General features: G+C 37.2%; 1 long non-coding RNA gene across 1 annotated transcript in view; it reads right to left on the reverse strand.

Moving 5' to 3' along the window:
• LOC115848100 (uncharacterized) overlaps positions 1 to 23,768 on the reverse strand; it is a 359,433-nt gene that overhangs the window by 313,303 nt on the left and 22,362 nt on the right. Inside the window, exon 3 of the long non-coding RNA XR_004037583.2 lies at positions 22,247 to 22,376. This is a non-coding gene — a long non-coding RNA (uncharacterized lncRNA). The remainder of the gene's footprint in view (positions 1 to 22,246; positions 22,377 to 23,768) is intronic.

Below are 23,768 nucleotides of genomic sequence, written 5' to 3' on the forward strand. Positions count from 1 at the left end.
TAGACCTATGGGCATAATATTGTGATATTATGACACTCACAAAAATAGTATAACATTTATATTTCAAGATTTGCACATAATTCAATGGCTTTCAAAAGTCAACTTTTCAATACAAACTTTAACATTAATGATAACAACTTTTTCTATCTAAAACAACTGTAGCAAGTTGATGCACTTTATTCTGCAATTCACGATTTAGAAAAATGTTTTTTGCAAGCTTCATACAAAAACATTTGAACAAATTAAAAATCATTGCAGCAATGTACATAGATCTCATATTCCTTTGATTCCCCCTTCTTTTTGATTTCTACATCTCTTATATTATGAGAAGACATTACCAAAGAAAAGACAATAAATTACTACGAAAGACAACATTGGTTCTTAGTGAGAAAGGAGAGTGAAAATCAGCTTTTATGTGACCAAAGAATCTCTTTATTTAATATCCTTATTAATGTGAACTGAACCTAAAAATGTGAACATCTAGATATATATTGCTCAATTCCAGTTTCACCTGCATTAGGTAAACTGTCTTATAACTTCCTTTCTTAAGGAATATTTACATGTTAATTTATTTTCCTCAATTTCTCACTAAACTTCAAATCATTTTGGAGTAAATAGTATAGTAAGGCATTATATAAATATGAAAAACTTAAGTACTACAGTAAGGAATTATGTAAATATGAAAAACTTTTTAAATATCAAGAATTTTAAATGTATATAATGCTTGATCCTTCATATTATCTTTAGAATTTCAACATTTATATACAAACATGAAATGCTAAGACTGAAATGCCTAAACTTTGTTCTGTTGTTATATGGGAGCACTTACATTATCAGATTCTAACTTAATCAAAACTGAACTAAAATGAAAAGCATCATTGTAATCAACCATACGGCTGCTTCATTCTAACCTGGTTATTTTTAAAGAGCCAGACTCCAACATTCCTCCTTAGAGGGAGAATAAAAACCGTATTACTACTGTACACATCAAAACTACATTGGTCAACCAGTCATTGTGTTAGCTGGCACTAAATTCCTGAACAGCATAGTAGTGCAACACAGGTCTTCCAGATGACTATGAATGTATGGTCTTCATTTGTCAGAGATTAATCTGGTAGACATGGCCTTTGTAGAAACAGCTAGAAAATATAGCACGAATTCTGAAGGAGCAGGGATGGGGAGAGTCATCTTTTTCATATGACCAGTGACCCTTTTTTTTTAATGTTACCACTGCTGCACATAGATCCTAAAAATGCAAGAGAAAGATTCCATTTCATTGTATTGAGAATCATCCTCTTGGGAAACCAATTTAGTCTGAAAGTACCCTCAGAAAGGATTCGGCTTCTTGTAGATAATTGTGGATCAATTTCAGATGAAGATTTAGTAGCCTTTTAAAAAACCTTTTAGGGCATTTTTTAATGCTCTGTAGAGAGTTGAAGAGTGTGTGTGGGGGGAGGGTGGAAGTAAGCTGATAAAATGCTATTATTGAAGAACTTCAGGCTAACCATGAACTTTAAGATTTGTATTCAGTTCTATGGCAAATGGCACCAGCTTATCTTACAGGTTACGTGCACTATAGATTTGTAAGCAATAAAAGACAGATCTGGGTCTCCGTTTGGGCTCATGGGCTGCAGTTTGTCCTCTTAGGTTCCAAATTTCTCAGTTCTTCCCTACTACACATTCAGCTTTTCTCTCAGACTGCTGGACTAACCTGACCTTTTGAGACTTGAGACCTGGTACAAGATGCAGAGGCAACAGCCTTGTACAGACTTCTGCACCAGGAACAACTGTGTGAAGTGAAAGCCTCTATAATAAATCTCTATTCTACATCACTCATAGTGATTCTACTTCTCAGGCTAAATCCTGACAGGTAAAGTAGTAATTCAGAGACATGAAGAAATTAATCAAAGGGATTAATTGCCAAACACTCTCAAAGAGGGTTAGTAGAAGAACCTAGAAGCATACTTTACCTTCTTTGATTTGATTCCATATCCCTAAATGTATACTTCTATAGTTCTTATTTTATTTTAGAGACTACTTTACACAATAACACCTAGTTTCTCCTAAGGTAGAAAGAATGTAGCTCCTAGTAGCTCCTCCTTCAAATATTCACTCTCAAACTAACTGAAGTCTTCAGTCTTAAGTGTCCTTGTTCCACTTTTTCCTGCCTACTTGATGACTACTTGTAAAGTCTGTCCCTCGGGCTATGTTAGCAGTCCTTAAAAAAACTATCGCAAATTTTTCTCTTTGTGTATTAAGAGTGAAGTCTTTATACTTTAGCAGTTCACTGCAAACTTGTGAAGGAAGTGATGTTCACATTTCCTTTTCCTTCTATAAGGGTCAGCCAATAGGAAAAGCTGAGTAGAGCAATGACCACATCTTGTAGCACAGTGCTAAATCAGCCATGCTGTGAAAGGGAGCAATGCATATCAGCTCTTTGACTAGGAGCTACCACACAGACATTTCCTTTTATTCCAGCAGACTTGGTTTTTGGCAACCTGGGCACTTCATTTTTCCTCCCAGACAGCTGTTTCTGAGTCACACGCTCACTGTGCATGGCCTTTCTTTTTCCTAACAGTGTCAAATATTCAATATTATAAGTATTTACTGAGCATTTACCATGTACCAGGCACAGAACTTAGCCTAGGCCTACACTGGGATAAGATATATGATGAGGGAAACCTCTTCAGCTTATCTGAGGACATGGCATATGCTTGGGCATACAGACTACTCAAAGAGGAGAGTTATAGTACCTTTTGTTGAGGTTAAAACACATGCATTTTATGCTGCTTTAAAAATTTTACCTAACCTGTCACTGGTAAAGTTTTATATAATGGGAATAGGATTTCCCATTCTTTTCTCTAAGCTAACCCTCAGTGTTTCCATTATAGCACAATTAATATGTAGCTGGGAAGAAATGGTTTACAGCTGATCTTTAGGGTTTGCTTATTAGATATGCTGTGTCTTAGGCCTGGTCTTTTACCTTATCCACTAAATGTACGTTCAAATGATAATTCTATAGATGGCATTGTAGACTGGGAAGTCCTACTCAGGACATAAGAATAAAAATCAATTCCCTTTTTTACTCGTTTTCCATTCATCAGTACACCCTACCACAATACAATAATACAGTAGTCAGCAACCCATTTTTGACAAACAGCAACAAAGAAGCAATACGTATTGCTAACTTTTTACAAATGCAAGTTTAAAACTAAAAGAAAGCAAAACAAGGACTATATAAATAACTTCAATTTCACTAAAAGACAAAGCTTAGTTATACACACACACACACACACACACAAAAGTACACTAGTGTGCACTAAAATACATCCCAAAGCACACACACACATACACACACACACATACACACACACAAAAGTACACTAGTGTGCACTAAAATACATCCCAAAGCAGAAAATATGTGCAGTTCATTTTAGTAATACTTCCTGATTTGTAAAAAAGGGTATATCTGTGTATGTATGTATGTCTTATGTTTATAAGAAGAAGACAGAGTAGACATTTTCTGAAAATATACTCAATTTTGTTAGATCTTTTGAACAAGTGACTGCAAAATAGTACATCTACCTAAAGCAATGATGCCTAAAATATGTTTTTATACTTTAAACCAGAAAAAAGAGCTTCCCTCTTTTACCATTCAAGTTAAAATACTTTGGATTCATTTTTCATTGTTGGCCCCTTAGCTCTTCTTACTTTATTAAGGATACATTAGTAGGTTTTAAACTTTAATAATAAATATTTACAACAAAAACTACAAAAGTATGTGTTTTTTTAATTAATTTTTTTGGAGTACAGTTGTTTTACAATGTTGTGTTAGTTTCTGCAGTACATCAAAGTGAATCAGCTATACATATACATATATGCCCTCTTTTTTGGATTTCCTTCCCATTTAGGTCACCACAGAGCACTGAGTAGAGTTCCCTGTGCTATACAGTAGGTTCTCATTAGTTATCTATTTTATATATAGTAGCATATATATGTCAATCCCAATCTCCCAAAATTCATCGCACTCCCCCGTTTCCCCCCAAAAGTATGTTATTAAAGAAGCCATTTCTGAAAGCAATTTAAAACTGTGGACCATGTGAAAAAAATACATGAAATAAACAAAAAGATTTATGTGCTGCCTCAGTCACTATTATTATTTATTTATTCATCTGTACTTGTACACTCAGTGCTTTTGGAAATGATTTAGGGCAACTTATAAAAATACGTACTACAACAAAATGCTTATCAAAAAAGTAAAGAATTTGTGGCAAAGGTAAATAAGGGTAGAGACAACAGAATAAATTCAAGAGTTACAAAAATGCATGCCCTGGAGTACAGTAGCTAACACTGAGCCTCTAATTTGGCAGTACACTATAATAGTAAAGCCAGAGGAAACACAACTGGTTCTTTGAGGCATAGATTCCAAAATATGAAGATAGGCCAGTTTCTCAAAGAAGAACATTCATTGCTTACACGGACACTAAAGATAAATACCTTCACTAGACAAAGTGGTATGTTTCTGTTATTGTTTTTAAAATATATATATATAATTTTAACAGTTGACTTAGGGATAATTAATCATATGCAGTAGTTCTGGAAAACTGAAGTCTAGGTATGTAGGCTGTAGCCTTCCGGTCTTTTGTATTAATCCAAATATAGCTTTGAAAATATAAACTGAGATGATTCTTAACCAATTCTTAGTTATAGACCATTTTGAATACCTGGTGAAAATAACAGACAGCCCATTAAAATTCATATGCATAGAATTTATGTGCAATTTTAAGGTGCTCTTAGATCTTCCCTTATCCAAAGTTAAGAATCTCTGAGCAAGAAAAATGGATGGACTACTTGATTTTCAGAAAATCCTTTGTAAATATTATTTATTTCCACAAAGATTTTGAGACACTGAGCAGTACTAAGTTTGAGGTCATTCTCCCTAATAAGTTTCTAGTGCACGTATTCTGTGCTGTGGCTTAAACCAAAACCAAGCAGGAGTTAACAGGTTAGGCAGGGGGTAGAACGGACACCACTTTACAAAAGAGAGAAAGAAAATTAAAATGATACACACACAAATGCCTAATTTAATAGAAGGTCTTTCTTCCTCTGCACAGAGATAGGATATAAAAGAATTCCTGAAAGGGTCTCCACAGGGATTTCCAGAGGAAATCATACCATCAAAGGAGTGCATAGATAGTGTAGCAAAAAACGATGGCAACAAGAAAATTAGTCTAGAAAATATGTGCAGCTCATTTTAGTAATACTTCCTGATTTGTAAAAAAGGGTATATCTGTGTATGTATGTATTCTCCAGTAAAGCACACACAAATATATAATAGTAAAAGATCAAAGTGCATGTTCCAAACTACATGTCAATTGCTGGATACAAAGCAGTAAATTATTGGAAGACAGGTACCAAAAACCAAAATATGCCTCGGTTATGGAATAGCCGCTCTGAAGTCATTTTTCTTACTATTGATTACATAATCAATTCAGTTGTCTCCAAACTTAAGAAAATACATTTCTGTCAATTGCATAGAAGAGAGTGTGTACCTTTCTATCCTTTCTATGAAGAACACGTTTCCAGTTCAAGTGAAAGTAGCAGCAAGTCAAGGTTTTTCCTTGCAAACTTAGGCATTAAAAAAGTACTGTATAAATACTGTATAAAAATGAGTACTGTATAAAAATCAATAATGAGGTGTCTAAATTGATTCCAAATAGCTCTCATCTCAGGTATTGTATAAGTGTGAGATAAATTTAGAGAGTATTCCACTAACATTTTAAGTACCTAGATGCAACCAGTGATGAATTATATCTAAAAATAGACTTTTGGAGAGAGACCTTCAACATGGCGGAGGAGTAGCACATGGAGATCACCTTCCTTCCAACAAATACATCAGAAATACATCTGCATGTGGAACAACTCCTACAGAACACCTACTGAATGCTGGCAGAAGACCTCAGACTTCCCAAAAGGCAAGAAACTCCCCATGTACCTGGGTAGGGCAAAAGAAAAAAGAAAAAACAGAGACAAAAGAATAGGGACGGGACCTGCACCAGTGGGAGGGAGCTGTGAAGGAGGAAAACTTTCCACACACTAGGAAGCCCCTAAACAGGCGGAGATGGGGGGTGGGGTGGGGAAGCTACGAAGCCGCGGAGAAGAGCACAGCAACAGGAGTGCGGAGGGCAAAGCGGAGAGATTCCCGCACAGAGGATCGGTGCTGACCAGCGCTCACCAGCCCGAGAGGCTCCTCTGCTCACCCGCCGGGGCACATGGGGGTTGGGAGCTAAGGCTCAGGCTTCGGAGATCAGACCCCAGGGAGAGGACTGGGTGAACACAGCCTGAAGGGGGTTAGTGCGCCACAGCTAGCCGGGAGGTAGTCCAAGAAAAAGTCTGGAGCTGCCTAAGAGGCAAGAGACCATTGTTTCAGGGTGCGTGAGGAAAGGGGATTCAGAGCACCACCTAAACGAACTCCAGAAACGGGCGCAATCCACGGCTATCAGCATGGACACCAGAGACAGGCATGAGACATTAAGGCTGCTGCTACAGCCACCAAGAAGCCTGTGTGCGAGCACAGGTCACTATCCACACCTCCATTCCCGGGAGCCTGTGCAGTCCACCACTGCGAGGGTCCCGTGATCCAGGGACAACTTCCCCAGGAGAACACATAGCGTGCCTCAGGCTGGTGCAACGTCACGCCAGCCTCTGCCGCCCCAGGCTCGCCCTGCATCCGTATCCCTCCCTCCCCCAAGGCTCAGTGAGCCAAAGCCCACTAATCAGGTGCTCCTTTAACACCGTCCTGTCTGAGCAAAGCAGAAACGCTCTCAGGTGACCTACATGCAGAGGCGGGGCCAAACCCAAAGCTGAACCCCAGGAGCTGTGCGAACAAAGAAGAGAAAGGGAAATCTCTCCCAGCAGCCTCAGGAGCACCAGATTAAATCTCCACAATCAACTTGATGTACCCTGCATCTCTGCAATACCTGAAGAGACAATGAATCATCCCAAATTGAGGAGGTGGACTTTGGGAGCAACTATAGACTTGGGGTTTGCTTTCTGCATCTAATTTGTTTGGTTTTATGTTTAACTTACTTTACTATTTAGTTTATTATCATTGATATATTTGTTTATTGATTTGGTTAGTCTCTTCCTTTATGTTTATATATATAGATATATATATTTTTTTTCCTTTTTCTCTTTTTGTGACTGTGTGTGTGTATACTTCTTTGTGTGATATTTTTTCCTTTCTTAACACTTTAAAATTGTTTTTATCTTTAATTTTTTTTATTTTTTAGTTCAATAACTATATTTTATTTATTTAATTTATTTATTTGTTTTCCTTCTTTCTTTCTTTTTTTCTCCCTTTTCTTCTGAGTCATGTGGCTGACTGGGTTGTGGTGCTCTGGCTGGGTGTCAGGTCTGTGCCTCTGAGGTGAGAGAGCCGAGTTCAGGACACTGGTCCACCAGAAACCTCCTGACCCATGTAATATCAATCGGCGGGAGCTCTCCCAGAGACCTCCATCTTAATGCTAAGGCTCAGCTACACTCAACGACCAGCAAGCTACAGTGCTGGACACCCTATTCCAAACAACTAGCAAGACAGGAACACAACCCCATCCATTAGCAGAAAGGCTGCCTAAAATCATAACAAGGTCACAGACACTCCAAAACACACCACTGGACACAGCCCTGCCCACCAGAAAGACAAGATCCAGCCTCATCCAACAGAACACAGGCACCAGTCCCCTGCACAAGGAAACCTACACAACTCACTGAACAAACCTTAGCCACTGGGGGCAGACACCAAAAACAATGGGAACTATGAACCTGCAGCCAGCAAAAAGGAAACCCCAAACACAGTAAGTTAAGCATAATGAGAAGACAGAAAAACACAGCAGATGAAGAAGCAAGGTAAAAACTCACCAGACCAAAAAATGAAGAGGAAATAGGCAGTCTACCTGAAAAAGAATTCAGAGTAATGATAGTAAAGATAATCCAAAATTTTGGTAAAAGAATTGAGAAAATACAAGAAACATTTAACAAGGACCCAGAAGAACTAAAGAGCAAACAAACAGTGATGAACAACACCAAAAATGAAATTAAAAATTCTCTAGGGGAATCAATAGCACAATAACTGAGGCAGAAGAATGGAAAAGTGACCTGCAAGATAAAATAGTGGAAATAACTACCACACAGCAGGATAAAGAAGAAAGAAAGAAAAGAATTGAGGACAGTCTCAGAGATGACTGGGACAACATTAAATGTACCAACATTTGAATTATAGAGGTCCCAGAAGAATAAGAGAAAAAGAATGAATCTGAGAAAATATTTGAACAGATTATAGTTGAAAACTTCCTTAATATGGGAAAGGAAATAGTCAATCAAGTCCAGGAAGCGCAGAGTCCCATACAGGATAAACCCAAGGAGAAACACATCAAGACATATATTAATCAAACTATAAAAAAATTAAATACAAAGAAAAAAATACTAAAAGCAGCAAGGGAAGAACAACAAATAACATACAGGGGAATCCCCATAAGGGTAACAGCTGACCTTTCAGCAGAAATTCTGCAAGCCAGAAGGGAGGGGCAGGACATATTTAAAGTGATGAATGGGAAAAACCTACAGCCAAGAATACTCTGCCCAGCAAGGATCTCATTCAGCTTCGAGGGAGAAATTAAAACCTTTACACACAAGCAAAAACTAAGAGAATTCAGCACCACCAAACCAGCTTTACAACAAATGCTAAAGGAACTTCTCTAGGCAGGAAACACAAGAGAAGGAAAAGACCTACAAAAACAAACCTCAAACAATTAAGAAAATTGTCATAGGAACAAACATATTGATAAGTATCTTAAATGTAAATGGATTAAATACTACAACGAAAAGACAAGACTGGCTGAATAGATACAAAAACAAGACCCGTATATATACTGTATACAAGAGACCCACTTCAGACCTAGGGAAACATACAGACTGAAAGTAAGGGGATGGAAAAAGATATTCCATGCACATGGAAATCAAAAGAAAGCTGGAGTAGCAAATCTCATAACAGACAAAATAGACTTTAAAATACAGTCTATTACAAGAGACAAAGAAGGACACTACATAATGATCATGGGATCAATCCAAGCAAAAGATATAACAAATGTAAATATTTATGGACCCAACATAGGAGCACCTCAATTCAAAAGGCAAATGCTAACAGCCAAAAAAGGGGAAAGCGACAGTAACACAATCATACTAGGGGACATTAACACCACACTTTCACCAAGGGACAGCTCATCCAAAGACAGAAACACAAGCTTTAAATGATACATTAAACAAGATGGACTTAACTGATATTTATTGGACATTCCATTCAAGAACAACAGAATACATGTTCTCCTCAAGTGTTCATGGAACATTCTCCAGGATAGGTTATATCTTGGGTCACAAACCAAGCCTTAGTAAATTTTAAAAAACTGATATGATTATCAAGTATCTTTTCTGACGACAACTCACGAGACTAGATATCAATTACAGGAAAAAATTTGTAAAAAATACAAACACATGGAGGCTAAACAATACACTACTAAAAAACCAAGAGATCACTGAAGAAATCAAAGAGGAAATTAAAAAATACCTAGAAAAAAATGACAATGAAAACACAACGACCCAAAACCTATGGGATGCAGAAAAAGCAGTTCTAAGAGGGAAGTTTACAGCAATACAATCCTACCTCAGGAAACAAGAAACATCTCAAATAAACAACCTACCCTTACGCCTAAATTAATTAAAGAAAGGAAAACAAAAAAACCCCAAAGTAAGCAGAAGGAAAGACATCATAAAGATCAGATCAGAAAAAAATGAAAAAGAAATGAAGAAAACAATAGCAAAGATCAATAAAACTAAAAGCTGGTTCTTGAGAAGATAAACAAAACTGATAAACCATTAGCCAGATGCATCAAGCAAAAAAGGGAGAAAACTCAAATCAACAGATTAGAAATGAAAAAGAAGAAACAACTGACACTGCAGAAATACAAAGGATCATAAGAGATTGCTACAAGCAACTCTGTGCCAATAAAATGAACGACCTGGAAGAAATGGACAAATTCTTAGAAATGCACAACCTTCTGAGACACAACCAGGATGAAATAGAGAATATGAACAGACCACTCACAAGCACTGAAACTGAAGATGTGATTAAAAATCTTCCAACAAAAAAAATTCCAGGACCAGGTGGCTTCACAGGCGAATTCTATCAAACATTTAGAGAAGAACTAACACCTATCCTTCTCAGACTCTTCCAAAATATAGCAGAGGGAGGAACACTCCCAAACTCATTCTATGAGGCCACCATCGCCCTGATACCAAAACCAGACAATGATGTCACAAAGAAAGAAAACTACAGGGCAATATCACTGATGAACATAGATGCAAAAATCCTCAACAAAATACGAGCCAACAGAATTCAACAGCACATTAAGAGGATCACACACCATGATCAAGTGGGGTTTATCTTAGGAATGCAAGAATTCTTCAATTTATGCAAATCAATCGATATGATTAAACCATATTAACAAGTTGAAGGAGAAAAAACATAAAATTATCTAAATAAATGCAGAAAAAGCTTTTGAGAAAATTCAACATCCATTTATGATAAAAACCCTCCAGAAAGTAGTCACAGAGGGAACTTACCTCAACATAAAAAAGGTCATCTATGACAATCGGACAGCCAACATCGTTCTCAGTGGTGATAAACTGAAACCATTTCCTCTGAGATCAGGAAGAAGACAAGGTTGTCCACTCTCACAATTATTATTCAACATAGTTTTGGAACTTTCAGCCAAAGAAATCAGAGAAGAAAAAGAAATTAAAGGAATCCAAATTGGAATAGAAGTAAAGCTGTCACTGCAGATGACATGATACTATACATAGAGAATCCAAAAGATGCTACCAGAAAAATACTAGAGCTAATCAATGAATTTGGTTAAAGTAGCAGGATACAAAATTAATGCACAGGAATCTCTTCCATTCCTATAGACTAATGATGAAAAATATGAAAGAGAAATTAAGGAAACACTCCCATTTACCACTACAACAAAAAGAATAAAATACCTAGAAATAAATTTACCTAAAGACACAAAAGACATGTATGCAGAAAACTGTAAGATACTGATGAAAGAAATTAAACATGATACAAACAGATGGAGAGATATACCATGTTCTTCGACTGCAAGAATGAATATTGAGCAAATGACTATACTACCCAAAGCAATCTACAGATTTAATGCAATCCCTATCAAACTACCAATGGCATTTTTCACAGAACTAGAACAAAGAATTTCACAATGTGTATGGAAACACAAAAGACCCTGAATAGCCAAAGCAATCTTGAGAAAGAAAAACGGAGCTTCAAGGAATCAGACTCCCTGACTTTAGACTATACTACAAAGCTACAGTAATCAAGTCAGTATGGTACTGGCACAAAAACAGAAATATAGATCAATGAAACAGGATAGAAAGCCCCACAATAAACCCATGCACATATGGTCACCTTACTTTTGATAAAGGAGGCAAGAATATACAATGCAGAAAAGATAGCTTCTTCAGTAAGTGGTGCTAGGAAAACTGGACAGCTACATGTAAAAGAATGAAATTAGAACACTCCCTAACACCATACACAAAAATAAGCTCAGAATGGATTAAAGACCAAAATATAAGGCCAGACACGATAAAACTCATAGTGAAAAACATAGGGAAAACACTGTATGACATAAATCACAGCACGATCCTTTTAGACCCACCTCCTAGAGAAATGGAAAGAAAAACATAAAGAAATGTGACCTAATGACACTTAAAAGCTTTTGCACAGCAAAGGAAACCATAAACAAGATGAAAATGCAACCCTCAGAATGGGAGTAAGTATTAGCAAATGAAGCAACTGACAAAGAATTAATCTGCAAAATTTACAAGGAGCATATGCAGCTCAATATCAAAAAAACAAACAACCGAATACAAAAATGGTCAGAAGACCAAAATAGACATTTCTTCAAAGAAGATATACAGATGGTCACAAACACATGAAAGGATGTTCAACATCACTAATCATTAGAGGAATGCAAATCAAACTACAGTGAGGTATCACCTCACACCATTCAGAATGGCCATCATCTAAAAATCTAAAAGCCATAAATGCTGGAGAGGGTGTGGAGAATAGGGAACACTCTTGCACTGTTGGTGGGAATGTAACTTGCTACAGCCACTATGGATAACAGTACAGAGATTCCTTAGAAAAGTAAAAATAGAACTACCATACTACCCAGCAATCCCACTATTGGGCATATACCCTGAGAAAACCATAATTCAAAAAGAGTCATGTACCACAATGTTCCTTGCAGCTCTATTTACAATAGCCAGGACATGGAAGCAACCTAAGTGTCCATCAACAGATGAATGGAAAAAGAAGATGTGGCATATATATACAATGGAATATCACTCAGCCATAAAAAGAAACGAAACTGACTTATTTGTAGTGAGGTGGATGGACCTAGAGTCTGTCATACAGAGTGAAGTAAGTCAGAAAGAGAAAAACAAATACCGTATGTAAACACATACGTATGGAATCTAAGAAAGAAAATTGGTTCTGAAAAACCTACAGGCAGGACAGGAATGAAGATGAAGACGTAGAGAAAGGACCTGAGGACATGGGGAGGGGGAAGGGGAAGGTGAGACAAAGTGAGAGACTGGCATGGACATATATACACTACCAAATGTGAAACCGATAGCTAGTAGCAGGCAGCCACATAGCACAGGGAGATCAGCTCGGTGCTTATGACCACCTAGAGTGGTGGGATATGGAGGGTGGGAGGGAGACACATGAGGGAGGAGATATGGGGATATATGTATATGTATAGCTGATTCACTTTGTTATAAAGCAGAAACTAACATACCATTGTAAAGCAATTACACTCCCATAAAGATGTTTAAGAAAAAAAATAGTTGGGCTTCCCTGGTGGCACAGTGGTTGAGAGTCCGCCTGCCGATGCAGGAGACACAGGTTCGTGCCCCGGTCCGGGAAGATTCCACATGCCGCAGAGCGGCTGAGCCCGTGAACCATGGCCGCTGAGCCTGCGCATCCAGAGCCTGTGCTCCACGACAGGAGAGGCCACAACAGTGAGAGGCCCGTTACCGCAAACAAACAAACAAAAAAAATAGTTAACCATCAAGGACCCACTGCATAGCACAGGTAACTCTACTCAATACTCTGTAATGACCTATATGGGAAAAGAATTTAAGAAAGAGCAGATATATGTGTATGTATAACTTATTTGCTTTGTTGTACAGCAGAAACTAACACAACATTGTAAATCAACTATACTTCAATAAATATTCATTAAAAATAAATAAATAAATAAAAATAGAGTTTTGACTTACTTGGGCCAATAAGTTCGTTTTTAATTAATCTATTTTGAGTTTTGGTCACTTTTAACCAAAGAGTACAGGCGTATGTAACCGTGATTGAGTCCAAGTCACAGTGATAAAAGACAAGGTCAACAAAAGTTCCACATTAACTAATATTATCATTAACAAATATTTCAACAAAGTAATGAATAATACAGAGTTTGATAATAAAACCATCATACTTTAAGCTAGCCTACTCTTCAAATAGAAAAGTAGATATAAGAGCCCAGATTACTAACTGTCAAGAATAGAGTTTATGAAATATTTTATATGTCTTACCTACGTCTATTTGCTTTTTAGCTCGCTAACATTTTTATAAGTCGTTCTCTATTAAACTCTGCATTTTTTTTCCCCCTAGGCTTCCAAGTTAACTCTTTGCTTCTCTGGAAATCTTTCCTATTTCCTTTCCATTTTTCTTTTAATTTTTCAATTTTATTTATTTTTTTATACAGCAGGTTCTTAGTAGTCATCAATTTTATATACATCAGTGTATACATGTCAATCCCAATCACCCAATTCATCACACACACCACCACTGCCCCACGGAATTCCCCCCTTGCTGTCCATATGTTTGTTCTATGTCTCAATTTCTGCCCTGCAAACCGGTTCATCTGTACCATTTTTCTAGGTTCCACATATATGCATTAGCATACAATATTTGTTTTCTCCTTCTGACTTACTTCACTCTGTATGACAGTCTTTAGATCCATACACATCCCAACAAACGACCCAATTTCGTTCCATTTTATGGCTGAGTAATATTCCATTATATATATGTACCACATCTTCTTTATCCATTCGTCTCTCAATGGGCATTCAGGTTGCTTCCATGACCTGGCTACTGTAAATAGTGCTGCCATGAACGTTGGGGTGCATGTGTCTTTTTGAATTATGGTTTTCTCTGGGTATATGCCCAGTAGTGGGATTGCTGCATCATATGGTAATTCTATTTTTAGTTTCCTAAAGAACCTCCATACTGTTCTCCATAGTGGCTGTATCAAGTTACACTCCCACCAACAGCAAGAGGGTTCCCTTTTCTCCACATCCTCTCTGGCATTGGTTGCTTGCAGATTTTCTGATGATGCCCATTCTAACTGGTGTGAGGTGATACCTCACTGTAGTTTTGATTTGCATTTCTCTAATAATTAGTGATATTGAGCCACTTTTCATGTGCTTCTAGGCCATCTGTATGTCTACTTTGGAGAAATATCTATTTAGGTGTTCCACCCATTTTTGGATTCAGTTGTTTGTTTCTGTAATATTGAGTTGCATGAGCTGTTTATATATTTTGGAGATTAATCCTTTGTCCACTGATTCGTTTGCAAATATTTTCTCCCATTCTGAGGGTTGTCTTTTTGTCTTGTTTATGGTTTTCTTTGCTGTGCAAAAGCTTAGAAGTTTCATTAGGTCCCATTTATTTTGGTTTTATTTCCATTACTCTAGGACGTGGATCAAAAAAGATCTTGCTGTGATTTATGTCAAAGAGTATTCTTCCTATGTTTTTCCCTAAGAGTTTTATAGTGTCTGGTCTTACATCTAGGTCTCTAATCCATTTTGAGTTTATTTTTGTGTGTGGTGTTAGGGAGTGTTCTACTTTCATTCTTTTACATGTAGCTGTCCAGTTTTCCCAGCACCACTTATGGAAGAGACTGCCTTTTCTCCATTGTATATCCTTGCCTACTTTGTCATAGATTAGTTGACCATAGGTGCATGGTTTTATCTCTGGGCTTTCTGTTCCATTGATCTATTTTTCTGTTTTTGTGCCAGTACCATATTGTCTTGATCACTGTAGCTTTGTACTATAGTCTGAAGTCAGGGAGTCTGATTCTTCCAGCTCCGTTTTTTTCCCTCAAGACTGCTTTGGATATTTGGGGTCTTTTGTGTCTCCATACAAATTTTAAGATTTTTTTGTTCTAGTTCTGTAAAAAATGCCATTGGTAGTTTGATAGGGATTGCATTGAATCTGTAGATTGCTTTGGGTAGTATAGTCATTTTCACAAACTTGATTCTTCCAATCCAAGAACATGGTATATCTCTCCATCTGTTGGTATCATCTTCAATTTCTTTCGTCAGTGTCTGATAGTTTTCTGCATACAGGTCTTTTGTCTCCTTAGATAGGTTTATTCCTAGGTGTTTTATTCTTTTTGTTGCAGTGGTAAATGGGAGTGTTTCCTTAATTTCTTTTTCAGATTCTTCATCATTAGTCTATAGGAATAGAAGAGATTTCTGTGCATTAATTTTGTGTCCTGCAACTTTACTGAATTCATGTTTATCTCTAGTAATTTTCTGGTGGCATCTTTAGGATTCTCTATGTATAGTAGCATGTCACCTGTGAACAGTGACGGTTTTACTTCTTCGCTTCCGATTTGTATGCCTTTTATTTCTTTCTCTTCTCTGATTGCTGTGGCTAGGACTTCCAAAACTATTTTGAATAACAGTGGGGAGCGGGGACATCCTTGTATTCTTCCTGATTTTAGAGGAAATGCTTTCAGTTTTTCACCATTGAGAATGAAGTTTGCTGTGGGTTTGTCACATATGGCCCCTATTATGTTGAGGTAGGTTCCCTCTATGCCCACTTTCTGGAGAGCTTTTATCATAAATTGGTGTTGAATTTTCTCAAAAGCTTTTTCTGCATCTATTGAGATGATCATACGGTTTTTCTTCTTCAATTAGTTAATATGGTGTATCACATTGATTGATTTGCATATATTGAAGAATCGTTGCATACCTGGGATAAATCCTACTTGATCATGGTGTATGATCCTTTTAATGTGTTGTTGGCTTCTGTTTGATAGTATTTTGTTGAGGATTTTTGCATCTAATTTCATCAGTGATATTGGTCTGTAATTTTCTTTTTTGTAGTATCTTTGTCTGTTTTTGGTATCAGGGTGACGGTGGCCTCATAGAATGAGTTTGGGAGTGTTCTTCCTCTGCAATTTTTTGGAAGAGTTTGAGAAGGATGGGTGTTAGCTCTTCTTTAAATATTTGATAGAATTCACCTGTGAAGCCATCTGTCCTGGACTTTTGTTTGTTGGAAGATTTTTAATCACAGTTTCAATTTCATTACTTGTGATTGGTCTGTTCATATTTTCTATTTCTTCCTGGTTCAGTCTTGGAAGGTTATACCTTTCTAAGAATTTGTCCATTTCTTCCAGGTTGTCCATTTTATTGGCATAGAGTTGCTTGTAGTAGTCTCTTTGGATGGTTTGTATTTCTGCGGTCTCTTTTGTAACTTCTCCTTTTTCATTTCTAATTTTATTGAGTCCTCTCCCTCTTTTTCTTGGTGTGACTGGCTAATGGTTTATCAATTTTGTTTATCTTCTCAAAGAACCAGCTTTTAGTTTTATTGATCTTTGCTATTGTTTTCTTTGTTTCTATTTCATTTATTTCTGCTCTGATCTTTATGATCTCTTTCCTTCTGCTAACTTTGGGTTTTGTTTGTTCTTATTTCTCTAGTTCCTTTAGGTGTAAGGTTGGATTGTTTTTTTGAGATGTTTCTTGTTTCCTGAGGTAGGCCTGTATAGCTATAAACTTCCTTCTTAGAACTGCTTTTGCTACATCCCATAGGTTTTGGATCATCGTGTTTTCATTGTCATTTTTTTCTAGTTATTTTTTGATTTCCTCTTTGATTTCTTCAGTGATCTCTTGGTTATTGAGTAACATATTGTTTAGCCTCCATGTGTTTGTGTTTTTTACGTTTTTTCCTCTGTAATTCATTTCCAATCTCATAGCATTGTGGTCAGAAAAGAAGCTTGATATGATTTCAATTTTCTTAAATTTACTGAGGCTTGATTTTTGATCCAAGATGTGATCTATCCTGGAGAATGTTCCGTGCCCACTTAAGAAAGTGTCATCTGCTGTTTCTGGATGGAATGTCCTATAAATATCAATTAAATCTATCTTGTCTACTGTGTCACTTAAAGCTTCTGTTTTCCTATTTTCATTTTGGATGATCTGTCCATTGGTATAAGTGAGGTGTTAAAGTCCCCCAATATTATTGTGTTACTCTCGATTCCCTCTTTTATAGCTGTTAGCACTTGCCTTATCTATTGGGGTGCTCCTATATCTGGTGCATATATACTTATAATTGTTATATCTTCTTCTTGGATCGATCCCTTGATCATTATGCAGTGTCCTTGTCTCTTGTAACATTCTTTATTTTAAAGTCTATTTTATCTAGTATGAGCATTGCTACTCCAGCTTTCTTTTGATTTCCATTTGCATGGAGTATCTTTTTCCATCCCCTCACTTTCAGTCTGTATGTGTCCCTAGGTCTGAAGTGGGTCTCTTGTAGACGGCATATATATGGGTCTTGTTTTTGTATCCATTCAGCAAGACTGTGTCTTTTGGTTGGAGCATTTAATCCATTCACGTTTAAGGTAATTATTGACATGTATGCTCCTATGACGATTTTCTTAATTGTTTTGGGTTTGTTTTTTTAGGGCCTTTTCTCTTCTATTTCCCACTTAGAGAAGTTCTTTTAGCATTTGTTGTAGAGCTGGTTTGGTGGTGCTGAATTCTCTTAGCTTTTGCTTGTCTGTAGAGCTTTTGATTTCCCCATCGAATGTGAATGAGATCCTTGCCGGGTAGAGTAATCTTGGTTGTAGGTTCTTCCCTTTTATCACTTTAAGTATATCATGCCACTCCCTTCTGGCTTGTAGAGTTTCTGCTGAGAAATCAGCTGTTAACCTTATGGGAGTTCCCTTGTATGTTATTTGTCGTTTTTCCTTGCTGCTTTCAATAATTTTTCTTTGTCCTTAATTTTTGCCAATTTGATTACTATGTGTCTCGGCCTGTTTCTCCTTGGGTTTATCCTGTATGGGACTCCCTGCACTTCCTGGACTTGGGTGGCTATTTCCTTTCACATGTTAGGGAAGTTTTCGATTATAATCTCTTCAAAGATTTTCTCTGGTCCTTTCTCTATGTTCCTTCTTGTCTGGGACCCCTATAATGTGAATGTTGTTGCTTTTAATGTTGTCCCATAGGTCTCTTAGGCTGTCTTCATTTCTTTTCTTTCTTTTCTCTTTATTCTGTTCCACAGCAGTGAATTCCACCATTCTCTCTTCCAGGTCACTTATCCGTTCTTCTGCCTCAGTTATTCTGCTATTGATTCCTTCTAGTCTAGTTTTCATTTCAGTCATTGTATTTTTCATCTGTTTGTTTGTTCTTTAATTCTTCTACGTCTTTGTTAAACATTTCTTGCATCTTCTCGAATTTTGCCTCCATTCTTTTTCTGAGGTCCTGGATCATCTTCACTATCATTATTCTGAATTCTTTTTCTGGAAGGTTGCCTATCTTCACTTCATTTAGTTGTTTTTCTGGGGTTTTTATCTGGTTCCTTCATCTGGTACGTAGCCCTCTGCCTTTTCATCTTGTCTTTCTCTGAATGTGGTTTTTGTTCCACAGGCTGCAGGACCGTAGTTCTTGTTTCTGCTGTCTGCCCTCTGGTGGATGAGGCTATGTAAGAGGGTGGGCCTGGGTTCCCTTCCCGTTGGTTGTTTGGCCTGAGGCAACCCAATACTGGAGCCTACCTGGGCTCTTTGGTGGGGCTGATGGCAGACTCTGGGAGGGCTCATGCCAAGGAGTACTTTCCAGAATTTCTGCTGTCAGTGTCCTTGTCCCCACTGTGAGTCACAGCCACCCCCTGCCTCTCTAGGAGACCCTCCAACACTAGCAGGTAGGCCTGGTTCAGTCTCCCCTGGGGTCACTGCTCCTTCCCCTGGGTCCCGATGCACACACTACTTTGTGTGTGCCTTCCAAGAGTGGAGTCTCTGTTTCCCCCAGTCCTGTCAAAGTCCTGCAATCAAATCCCACTAGCCTTCAAAGTCTGATTCTCTAGGAATTCCTCCTCCCATTGCTGGACCCCCATGTTTGGAAGCCTGACGTGGGGCTCAGAACCTTCACTCCAGTGGGTGGACTTCTGTGGTGTAAGTGTTCTCCAGTCTGTGCGTCACACACCCAGCAGTTATGGGATTTGATTTTACTGTGATTGTGCCCCTCCTACCGTCTCACTGTGGCTTCTCCTTTGTCTTTGGATGTGGGGTATCTTTTTTGGCAAGTTCTAGTGTCTTCCTGTCGATGATTGTCCAGCAGCTAGCTGTGATTCTGGTGTTCTCACAAGGGGGAGTGACAGCACGTCCTTCTACTCTGCCATCTTGGTCAGTTCTGTATTAAATTCTTTCTACTGAATTTCTTGGCATTAGTTCTGTTTCCTGACTGGACACTAACTGATTCATTATTTTTTTGTCCTAAAATCTCTGATATTAGAATGGATCTTGTTTTTTTTTGATGCTATAGCAAAACTGACTTATTTACAATTGCCTGTGTATGTGCATCAAATTTTGCAGAATGAGTGTCAGTAGCTTAAAGGAAAATCTCAGAGAAGATAATAGAAAAGTTTTAAGAAACACTGCATAATCTATACTTTTGAAGTTGCAACAGATATAATGTGGAAAAACATGTATATTGACCACTCTGAGACAAAAAAAATAAAAGATACAATTTCATGTAAGACAGTTTAGGAGTATCTTAACCAATTTGTTTTGCTCATATTTTCTTTTTTCTGCATGTACAAGTGTGATATATGATTAAAGTACTTGCTAAAATGTCTAAATAAGCCCTTTCAATACATAAAAATAAAAACAATATGTCATAGGCAAGCATTTTATCATAGTTTTAATTGGCAGTGTATATCTTTTTCTTTCTTAATGGATCATAACATAATGGAGCATCCTACAATTGATGGTACCTTAGATTGGATGAAATATAACATATGTACAGACCAAGCACTAGGAAGATTATTTCCAAGTTCAATATAGGGATTTGTATGACTTTTTAGTTCCTTTATAACTTTACTTCCTTAATTCTTTCTGATTAAATTATTGTAATGTTAAAGTACTGTTAAAGTAATTTTTACAATAAGAAAAATCTATTTTTTTAAAAAAGGATATATATTAAGCCAAAATGTGTACTGAAGGTATATTCTGGACTTCCTTCTTACATGGCAGAGTCTGCATTCAAATCTAGTTTGCTAATGTTTCTTTTCTATCACTCTTTTGGGTTAATCGACACTGTACACCTTAAATCAACCAGTGCTTCCTTTTCTCATAAAAGGACTGACAATTATTGACATTTCCTTTTTGTGGTTAAAATGCTTTTTAAATGATCTTAGTTAATAGGTAGGCTATATTTAAATTTGAATATTTTCTAATAAATTGATCTTGGCCAAAGGACAGGCCCAAAATCTTGCGTGTTCAGCTGAATATCTTAAGAAGCAAGATCATGATAGGCATTCAGGGGAACACATTCTTGGCCAATATACTCTGGATTAGAAGTGAGGATCACAGTTACAGGTTGAGGTCTCTTTAATAATATCCCTATTTGTCAGGATGAAGAGAAGGAGATAACACAGGAAGGGGAACATGTATAGTAATTACAAAAATTTCAGACACTGAAGTAATTTACATATATTTACTCATTTTATCTCTCCAACAATCCAGTACTATTATTATCTTCAACTTATACATATAGACTAGTGCAAGAAGAATTACTCGAAGAATGATAATAAATATGCATAATTGCAGAATGTAGACCTTTACAATTTTTATAGAGATATTCCCTAACTTTAGTGCCTGCCATGTGTGCCAGACACCATGAACTAAATAAATAAGACAACTAAAACTCTGAAAACAAGAAGAGAACCTTTTCTTTTAAATCTCCTGGATCATGGTTACTGAAAGGGTGTGGCTCCACTCAATCAGTGACATTCATAAAGTGAAAGAATTTTTGACATCACTTATTTTTCAAAAAAATCATTTCACAAATGAAAAGGTGTGTCCCAGTGTAGACGGAAAGAGCCTACACTATCTATTGCTGCAAAATTTAGTGGCTTAAGACAAAAAACTTATTATGTCATAGTTTCTGAGGGTCAGGAATCCTTAGCCATGTGTTTTTGGCTCAGAGTCTCTCTCGAGGTTGCAGTCAAGCTGTTGGCTGGCTGGTCTGCATCTCTATGGATTCATGGGGCCTGGAGAATCTCTTTCCAAGCTCACTCACATGGCTATTAGTATATTAGTAAGAGGTTTCAGTTCCTCACCATGAGGGACTCTCCATAAGTCTTCCCCCAAATCAGGCGATAAGATAGAGACAGAAAAGGGGAGAGAAAGAGAGAGAGAGAGAGGGAGGGAGGGAAGCGGGGGCAGGGGGGGAGAGGGAGAGAGGGAGAGAGGGAGAGAGAGAGAGAGAGAGAGAGAGAGAGAGAGAGAGAGAGAGAGAGAATCCAAATCGGAAGCTGTCTTATAACTTAAGCTCAGAAGTGATATCCCATTGCTTCTGCCATATCTGATTCATCAAATAACCTAACCCTAGTCATTTAACAGAAAGGGGTTGGATATCAGGAGGCATCAGGGGCAATTTTTAAGGCTGGTTACCACAGAGCTCTTGACTTGGAATCCAAAGACTTGAGTTAATAAAGTCATCTGGGTAGTAGAGGAAGATGAAAACCCACTCTTTCGTTATTCTTCCCAGAAGCTCCATGATTAGAAAAGATGCCCCTTGCCTTTTGATTTTAGAGGCACTGAATATCCTCCTGATTTTGTCTCATCCATGGGAGACATAAAGCAATAGTGTATTCGAGCAGTGAAGTGATGTACTGAATGCCCCCGTAAAATCCTGAATTCCCTTGCTTTGGTGTATTCTCCAGTTAAAGCAATGGATTTACTAGAAAAGCTTACTGTTAATCAGAAGCTGAGGCAGTTTTCTTAACAGGAGAAGCTGAACAGAGTAGCAAAGCAATTGTACTTACACCTTTGAAGTACCACATTCTCCATTCTTGTCAAAGTTCCCATTTATCCTCCTAGGATCCATGAAATAGTTTAGCTTTTCAAGGACTGATGAATTCCTCTTTGATGTTTTCCTGAGAAGTTTTCTACATGCTTCAAGACAGAACATTGAATTAAGTTAGCCTCAAGGCCAACCTACACACTATTCACATGCTGCTCTTTAGTCAATCTGAATTAAGCTACTAGGAGTGATATGTCTAGGATGACAATCAGGTGTGTGGCTTACTATTATATAGAGAGAGGGTTTTGCATAGTGTAGACCTTATTTTAACTTTGCTTCTTTAAACATGATTTTTTAATAAGACATACATTTTCTCAATGTATTACCAGGTACAGTCACTATATACAGTTTTAGAATAGGATCACAATCAGGGAGAATTACAGCAAGCAAGAAGTATTTTTGTGCTAAGCTTTACTGCTCAGAGTGACTACTTACATGGCATAAATGTAGTTCAAACATCAGCCAGTTTCTTTATTCATTTTAAGAGATAGGCTCTTTTTTTATCTTACTGATTTTTCCCTGCTCATTATGGATCACTTCATCTTCCTTTGATTTGTTTCTCTTACTGACCTGGCACTTTGTGTAGGTGCTTCAATTCTCACTAATGGCAATTGCTGGCTATTGACCAAATATGACATGACCACTGAATCGAAAATTGTTACATCATTATAGCTCAATATTGGTAAATGCAGTTTTATACCATCCAAATTAGCTCTGCTGTTTGCAGTAGGGACCAGCGAGGACAAAATCATAATAAAAATGTCCAACAATACAATCACAGTTTAGATCTCTCCTAATACTATATGGTACAATAATTTTGCTTATCTAGAATTAAGTGAAGCTTCCACAAACATCACTGTACTTAATGAATATCTATTATCTATGTTTATTCACTGGGATTTTTATTGTACTTGGTAAAAGAACCACAAAAATAAAATTAATCCTGTATCATAACTATTGGCCACTGAATAAACAAACCAAGGAAAACACTGATTTTTGTCTATGTTTTTTCTTTTTTAGATGCTGCATTTGACAAAACCAATGTTCTCAAGGACAGCAATTGTTATTTAGCCCACTCTGTCAGTATTGAGCAGCAGAAAACAGATAATTACATTGACTGTTCTCTAACATGTTTCTGTGACCTACAGGAGTTACTGATTCCTTTTTTCCCAAAGGTTGCATTTGAATTATAACATATTCTACAGAATATGTGCCTGTAGCAGAAAATAAAAATATAACCTTTGTGAAATGTGCATGCTTTTGAAACATGGATAGTCAGATATAGGATGGGTGAGGCATAAGAAATGATAAGAAAGAAGCAGCTAAAACAAAATCTAAAAATCCAAGAGTATTCTATGGTTTTTGTTCACAATTATGAGAGCCTCAGAAAGATGTATACATCTTATAACAGGACACACTAGTAGGAACTACAGGAAATATAAGATGCAAAACCATGTGTTAAGATTTTATTCAAATTATCGGTT

This window comes from Globicephala melas, chromosome 3, assembly GCF_963455315.2.
Source record: "Globicephala melas chromosome 3, mGloMel1.2, whole genome shotgun sequence".
NCBI lineage: Eukaryota > Metazoa > Chordata > Mammalia > Artiodactyla > Delphinidae > Globicephala > Globicephala melas.